General features: G+C 44.9%; 1 pseudogene; it reads left to right on the top strand.

Annotated features, from left to right (window-relative positions):
- LOC141284438 (Fc receptor-like protein 5) overlaps positions 1 to 8,285 on the top strand; it is a 108,990-nt pseudogene that overhangs the window by 51,372 nt on the left and 49,333 nt on the right.

The raw sequence follows: 8,285 nt of genomic DNA on the forward strand, positions 1-8,285 counted from the left end.
CGGCGGGCGAGTTGTGACATGCGAGGTGAGCGAAGGCCGCCCTGGCGATTGATATACGCCACAGTCGCAGTGCTGTCGGTGTAAACAAGCACGTGCTTCTGACGCAGCGTCGATCGGAAGCGACGAAGGGCCAGAAGCACGGTCAACAACTCGAGGCAATTGATATGCCACTGCAGCTGAGGACCTATCCAGGAGCCCGAGGCTGCTTGCCCGTTGCATATAGCACCCCAACCCGTGGTGGAGGCATCTGTGTGCACCACGATATGCCTGGAAACCTGTCCCAAGGGAACTCCGGCCCGAAGGAAGACAGGGTCTGACCAGGGGCTGAAAAGGCGGCGACACTGCGGGGAAACGCCAATCCGAAGTGTGCCACGGTGCCATGCCCGTCTTGGGACTCGATCGTGTAACCAGCGCTGAAGCGGTCTCATATGAAGCAAGCCCAGCGGCGTGACCGCGGCTGCAGCTGCCATATGCCCCAGGAGCCTCTGAAAAGTTTTGAGAGGGACCGCTGGTTTGTGTCTGAATAAGTCCAGACATCTCAGCACCGACTGTGCGCGCTCGTTTGTGAGGCGGGCTGTCATATTGATCGAGTCCAGCTCCACGCCGAGAAAAGAGATCCTCTGCACTGGGGAGAGTTTGCTCTTTCCTCGGTTGACCTGAAGGCCCAGATGGCTGAGGTGCCGGAGCACCAGGTCCCTCTGCTCGCACAGCAGATCTCGCGAGTGAGCTACCAGGAGCCAGTCGTCGAGATAGTTGAGAATGCGAAGCCCCGACTGCCAAAGAGGGGTCAGAGCGGCTTCCGCAACCTTGGTGAAGACGCGGGGAGAGAGGGACAGGCCAAATGGGAGGACCTTGTACTGATACGCTCGGCCTTCGAAGGCAAACCGAAGAAAGGGTCTGTGACGAGGAAGGATCGAGACGTGAAAGTACGCGTCCTTCAGGTCGATGGCTGCAAACCAATCCTGGGGACGAATGCAGGTTAGCATGCGTCTCGTCGTGAGCATCTTGAACGGCAGCCTGAGAAGGGACCGATTCAGAGCTCTGAGGTCCAGGATGGGTCTTAACCCACCGCTCTTTTTGGGCACGATGAAGTAGGGACTGTAAAACCCTGACTTCATCTCGGCTGGAGGGACTGGCTCGATTGCGTCCTTCGCCAGTAGGACTGCAACCTCCGCACGCAGGACAGTGGCGTGCGTGTCCGAAAGGACAGTAGTAAAATGGACACCTCTGTACCTGGGCGGACGCCTGGCGAATTGAATCGCATAGCCGAGACGTACCGTCCGTATCAACCACCGCGAGGGGTTGGGGAGCTGAAGCCACGCCTTCAACCGGCTCGCTAGCGGTATCAAGGGAACGTTGACCGACGTGACCGCGGTGGGGCAGCCTAAGGGGGCGGGGGGAAGGGGACTGACCCCAGAGAACGCTGAGTTCTGGGGGAGAGTCTGGCCGTGAAAAGCAGCGCTTACCTTCTTCCCTAGATCCCGCACTGGCGATGCCGGGCTCCGAGTCCGACGTCGAGGAGTGTAAGTTCTGCTCGAGAGGGGAACTCGGGGCCGAGGCCCCAGAGGTGAGGAAATTTGCTCTTTTTGTGAAAAAGTGGGTACCGCCGACCCGTAGGCCGGCGGCGATGGTAGACCTGTAAGGTGGCCATGGCGTGGAGGGCAGAGGCAGCCTGTCCAGCAGCGCGGTAGACGCGGCCCGCAAGGGCGGACGAGCGCTCGCACGCTTTGGAGGGTAGATGCGGCCGGTCCCGCCAGGTGGTGGCGCCACGCGGGCACAGATGCACCGCGACAGCGCGCTCCACCTGGGGAACCGACTCGTATCCCCGGGCTGCCCCGCCATCGAGGGTGGCGAGGGGGGAGGAGCTGGGGCGGAGACGCGATGAAAACGGCGCCCGCCAGGTTTTGACCAGCTCCTCATGCACCTCCGGAAAGAATGGAACGGAGGGAGGGCGCGGCGGAACCGCAGGCGCCCCCCTCAGGAACCAGTCGCCAAGCCTAGAGGGATCGGCAGGAGGTAGATCTGACACCTCGAGGCCGATCCCCCTGGCGGCACGGAGGAGCATAGCTGACAGCTCAGCGTCCATGTCAGCCGGAGCAGCAACCACGGGAGGGCGCTGGCCCGGCGAGATATCCGCCTCGCCGTCAGACTCACCCTCTGACGCAGCGACAGACATCTCTTCTTCTGGTGGAGCGCCAAAGGAGATGCTCGGCCCGGATACCGGGGAAGCATACTGCTCTGGCCACTCAACGGGGCCACGCTGGGGTGCAGACGGCCGCGGGGCTTTGAAAGCCGGCGGCGCGTTCTGCACCGTAACCTTTAAATCCCCCCTTTGCCTCGCCACGGCGGCCGAAAAGCACTGACGGCTTAACGACGGGCCGCGGGGCGCAGAGGGGAGCCGTCTCGCAAAAGAGCGGCGGTTTTTCAGCGTGACCATGGTCATGCACTCACAATGCTCGCATGAACCATCCGTGAACGCTGCCTCAGCATGTTCTAAGCCCAGACATGTGAGGCAGCGTTCATGTCCGTCCTCAGAAGTGAGGAAACTGCCACATCCAGTAGCGCACGGCCGGAATACCATCCTGAAAAGGACGCTTCACGGCCGTGAGAAATTGCTCTTATAGATCCTGGTCTGCCCAGGGAGGAACCGCGGCACTCTGTGCACTGCTGGGGCTGCTCGCTGGAGCGCAGGAGGCTTTTAATGGCCGTTAAAACGGCCGCCCGCAGGATACCGCTGACGGCTGCCAAAGACACTCTTTTAGTAAATCTCTTTTAGATGGCAGCACGTCAGCGGAGAAGAGCTCAGGAACGTTCGTCTTTTTTCTTCTTTTAAAGTTGTAAGGCTCGAGCAGAAAGGCTCTGAAAGCAAAAGTCTAACTGAGTGATGCGCGCGGCCATCTTATATACCCGTATGTACGGGGGCGTGGCCGCCGCGCACGTCCACTCGCCAATTTGCAATTGGCCTTTTGATATAAGGCTCAGAGATGATCGGTCTCTCAGGCGAGATCCCATGTAACGTCGAAGTGATTCGACTGAAGGGGAACCAGCCATTTCCAGCTTAAACCAGCTAAGACCAGCCAACCAGCCTAGGCTGGTTTTAGCTGGTTTTTTCAGCAGGGAGGGTCTGTATTGTGGGACCAAATACACTTTGAGCAGTGTTAATAGATTTTTTTTTTGTATTGCATTCATTTTAACTGGTTAAGAATAGCACAGCTATGCAGACTGTGTGATGTTTAACACATTAATGCATTAAATATTTTAACACACTGCCTTGTGTTAAGAAGAATAACACCACTGGCGTGTTAAAACTGAATTAACACAACATGTGTTGTCCTTAACTAGACACACAGATGTGTTAAATATAACACAGGTTGTGTTGTTTTAACACATTTAACACATTAATGTGTCATAAATTGTGATTTGTGACACATTAGTGTGTTAAATATCAAGCTGTTTTAAGGCGAATATCACATTGGTTGAGTTAAAATTAACACAAAATGTGTTGTCCTTAATTTAACACACAAGTGTGTTAAAATATAACACAGGTTGTGTTGTTTTTAACACATCTGTTTTAAGAGTGCAGTGTGTCATGTAGCTGTAGGTGAACACAAACTACCTGCAAAGTTGTAAAGCCAAAAGTGCACGATAAATAAAGTTATTATATCAAAAAAAAAGTTGGTTCACTATTGCTGAAACGAGTCATCAGGAATTCAAATCTTTTTCTGTTAAGGCCACACTGAAGTAACAAATTGCATAATGTCCGCCCACATTCTACGTTGCGAACAACTTGCCTGCCCACAAACACAGTAACATTTCCATCTGGTTAACATCATGTCGAGAAGACACTGTATTCTACTCTGTGAGAGTCTCTCTCACAAGGCATTTACATTAGTTAACAACATTTATTGTGATCTTAAAATTATATTTAAAGGAAAATAAAATTTCACTCCTCAGGGGCCCTCCCCCCACTTGGGGCCCTGGTAATTTAGTCCCCCTTTTCACCCAACTACGACGGCCCGGCAATGGGCTTGTTGTTTCCTACATGCACTGTACGCACCGCGGTAGGCCAATCATAAAGGACTGCGCCGTCTGACCAATCACAGCAGTGAGGGCTCACAGAAAGGAGGTTTTTCGAGAGACTGATTCTTCGACCTGCTTCGCACAAGATGTTTACGAATCATTTAGAAATGAGGTAAAATATATTTTTTTTTTGACGTTGCATACATGTAAACCCATTTTAGGAGACTCATAAATCAATATTAACAACCTTTAAACTAGCATAATAGGAGCACTTTAAAAATAGTTTATGCTATGACACCCATATATATATATATATATTGTCAAATAAATGAAACATGATGAAACATTAGTTTAAATTGTTAAAGCTTACTTCTAGAGATTGCAGTAATACATGACAAATGAAATGACTAAATGAATAATACTAAGATGAATTTTAAAAATGTGCCCCTAAAAGCACAAGTGGACTCTGCTTGCAGAGCAATTTAAAAATTAATTTTTAAATTAACTGTAATTAACTGTAATTTTAAAATTACAGTTACTGTGTTCTAGGGCCACTGACACACACGCACACACACACACACACACACACACACACACACACACACATGTTTGTTTTTGTGAATTGTGGGGACATTCCATAGACGTAATGGTTTTTATACTGTACAAACGATATTTGCTATCACCCTACACCTTCCCTACACCTAAACCTAGCCCTCACAGGAGACTGTGCATATCTTTACATTCTCAAAAAAACGTATTCTGTATGATTTATAAGCCTTTTGAAAAGTGGGAACATGGGCAATGTCCTCATAAGTCACCCTCTCCTTGTAATACCTATGTCATACCCATGTTATTACACAAATTTGTGTCCTGATATGTCACAAAAACAAACACACACACACACACACACACACACACACACACACACACACACACACACACACACACACACACACACACACTGTTTTATGGGGACATTCCATAGGCGTAATGGTTTTTATACTGTACAAACCGTACTTTCTATCGCCCTACACCTACCCTACACCTAAACCTAGCCCTCACAGGAGATTGTGCAAACTTTTACTTCATCAAAAAAACTCATTGTGCATGATTTATTAGCCTGTTTCCTCATGGGGACCTGAGAAATGTCCCCACAAGGTCAAAATCTACTGGTATTCCTATCCTTGTGGGGACATTTGGTCCCCACAACGTGATGAATACCAGGTACACACACACACACACACACACACACACACACACACACACACACACACACACACACACACACACACACACACACACACACACACACAGCGTCTTCTTTGATACCCAAAAGGGTTAATTACGAAAAACAACAACAACAACAACAATACAAAATATGGCAAACAATGCATTATCATCAGTGGCCAGTAACACGGTAATGTCATGTCAAGGGTAACTGTATTGATGGGTGACATTGAAAATTTTAAGAAACTTACTTTCAGACTCATTTTCAAAAAGGAATATTGTTTGATTGATTTACAGTTTTTTACAGACGCTAGGACACATTTCTCAATACTAAGGTCACTTTTGCAAAACTCTTCACACAATTCACCTAACTGACTTTCAGCTTTTTTCAAAGCAGTTCATTTCACATTCGAAATGCAATACAACTTCCAAAACACTTTATTCAGGTCTCAAATAAACTCATTCTTCCAGAACACTCGCAAAGGTTGACAGCCGACAAACACACTTTGTCACCCACAAAACAATGACCTAAAAAACACTAACAACATGTAGCATTACACAGTGTTTTCTTGTGTAAAACAAGGACACATCTCTGTTTATAATTGCAATATATATTGTTCATAACTGCAATATATGTTACTGGAATGAATCAGACATGATGCAGAATTCGTCAATATTTTATGTTGTTTATTTATTTTTATTTGGGTCCATGTTTATATCACAATACAAACCTATTCAGCAGTTGTCTCCTTTTGTAATGAAATTGAAAGAGTAACACCTGTGTAGATGTATATCTACAATGATAATCAGCTTGGGCTGGTTAAACTGCATTTTTAGATTTTAAATATGTTTCAATAAAATATTGCTGTTGAATTTTGCTGTCTTATTCAGTTTTGCATTATGTTATTGTTTTGAACATAAGTTTAACAGTTTTGAAAACAGTATGTAAGCACGTGCAAAATGTCCTGTACGTCCAAAGATTTTTGGCAGTTGTTGTGTCTGAATGAGAAAAGAATTCATGAAATTTGAGAGATGTAGTTATTGAATGCATTTTGTGCCAAAACAATGATAATTGATCCTCAGTTTAGCCCACATAGACTTCTGTTGTGCTCACTGTGTGAAGAGTTTTGCAAAAGTGACCCAAGTATTGAGAAATGTGTCCTAGCGTCTGTAAAAAACTGTAAATTTTGTAATTAAATCTAAGATATATTTTGTTAAGATAATGTTGAAATGGTTTGACTTGACTGGAAATTATTGTCTGAGATTATGATATCCCTTAAAGGGTAACATCATTTTTGTAAAGAAAATTGATAGAAAATAATCATCAGTGGACATGATGTAACAGGGAGTCAGACTAAGACGTGCGGATCCATATGCAGCATTTTATTCAAACAAACAAACACAAAGGGGCAGGCAGAAATCGTCGTCAAAAAACAGGCAGAAAGGTCGGGGCTGGCAGCAAGAATCAAACACGGGAGGGAGTCCAGGAATCAAACACACGGGAAAACAAACACGGAAGAAACGCTCGGAAATAAAGACCATATGGAACAATAAGACTTCGCCCGGAAGTGTGTGTGTCTGTGGCTTAAATGCATGTGGGTAAATGTGAAACAGGTGTGTGCAGCAATCAGTGCAGTGGAAACAAGGAGCAGGTGAATGCAGTGATTAGTGCAGTGGCTTGTGGGGAATGAAGTCCATGATGTGTAGTGCAAGAGTTAATGATGACAAGACGACCAATATGTGACACATGACATATACTTTAAATTTTAGAAACTAGTGAAAAAGGAAGTACCGTAGGAAAATAAAACAGAGAAAGAGGAAGCTCACATCAGTGTATTTTCAGATGTTGTTTTATTCTTGCTTCATGCAGAATGACACTCAACATATAAGAATCTTAATTAGTGTGGCTTGCTAAGCATTAGTTTTGCTTACACTTGTGGTTAAAGGGTTTTCATAAATATCTAACCTTAATTATAGTTTTCTTAATTGCATAGACATTAAAACACACTATATTAGACACATATCATCAGCTTTAGACATATTAAAAGATTTCTCCAAACTATGAACACTATTCTTGTTTCAAACATACATACAAACACATACATACACTAAACATACATGCAGCTCTTAAAGATTATTAAAGATTAAAACTTGGTCCTGGTTCTTCTGCTTTTATTGACACTGCAACTTTTTAGTTATTATTATTATTATTATTATTATTATTATTATTATTATTATTATTAACAAAGTATCAGCTGCAGAAATAGTTTCTTTATTTAAGGAAACAAACATATTAAAGCATGAAAAATTACAGCAGGAGATTCACACTAAAATAAAGAATATGCCTGCTTACAAATGACAATGTGAGTGCAGAGGGGTTTGGTTCACATTATCAATAATACATTATTGTTCAAAAATAGCAAAAACCAAACTGGTTAAACAAGAGGAATGAATCCTGTATTACATACATATGTGTGTGTATATATATATATATATATATATATATATATATATATATATATAGCCGACAAAATAAGTATTTGACACATCAGCATTTTTATCAGTAAGGGTATTTCTAAGTGGGCTATTGACACCAGATGTAGAAACGCCTTTGTTGGTGATTACAGCTTCTAGACGCCTCTTGTATGGAGAGACCAGTCGTCTGCATTGCTCAGGAGTGATTCTGGCCCATTCTTCCACACAAACGCTCTTTAAATCTTGAAGGTTCCTTGGGCCTCTTTTATGAACTTTGATCTTCAGTTCTCTCCATAGATTTTCTATGGGATTTAGGTCAGGTGATTGACTGGGCCATTCAAGCAACTTGATTTTCTTTCTTTGAAACCACTTCATTGTTTCCTTGGCCTTGTGTTTGGGATCATTGTCTTACTGAAATGTTCATCCTCTATTCATTTTCAGCTTTCTGGTAGATGGCAGCAGATTTTTATCCATAATGTCTCGGTACATTTCTCCATTCATCCTGCCTTCAATAATATGAAGTCTGCCAGTACCCCTGAAAAGCAGCCCCAAACCATGATGCT

Source organism: Garra rufa, chromosome 14 (genome assembly GCF_049309525.1).
Source record: "Garra rufa chromosome 14, GarRuf1.0, whole genome shotgun sequence".
Classification (NCBI taxonomy): domain Eukaryota; kingdom Metazoa; phylum Chordata; class Actinopteri; order Cypriniformes; family Cyprinidae; genus Garra; species Garra rufa.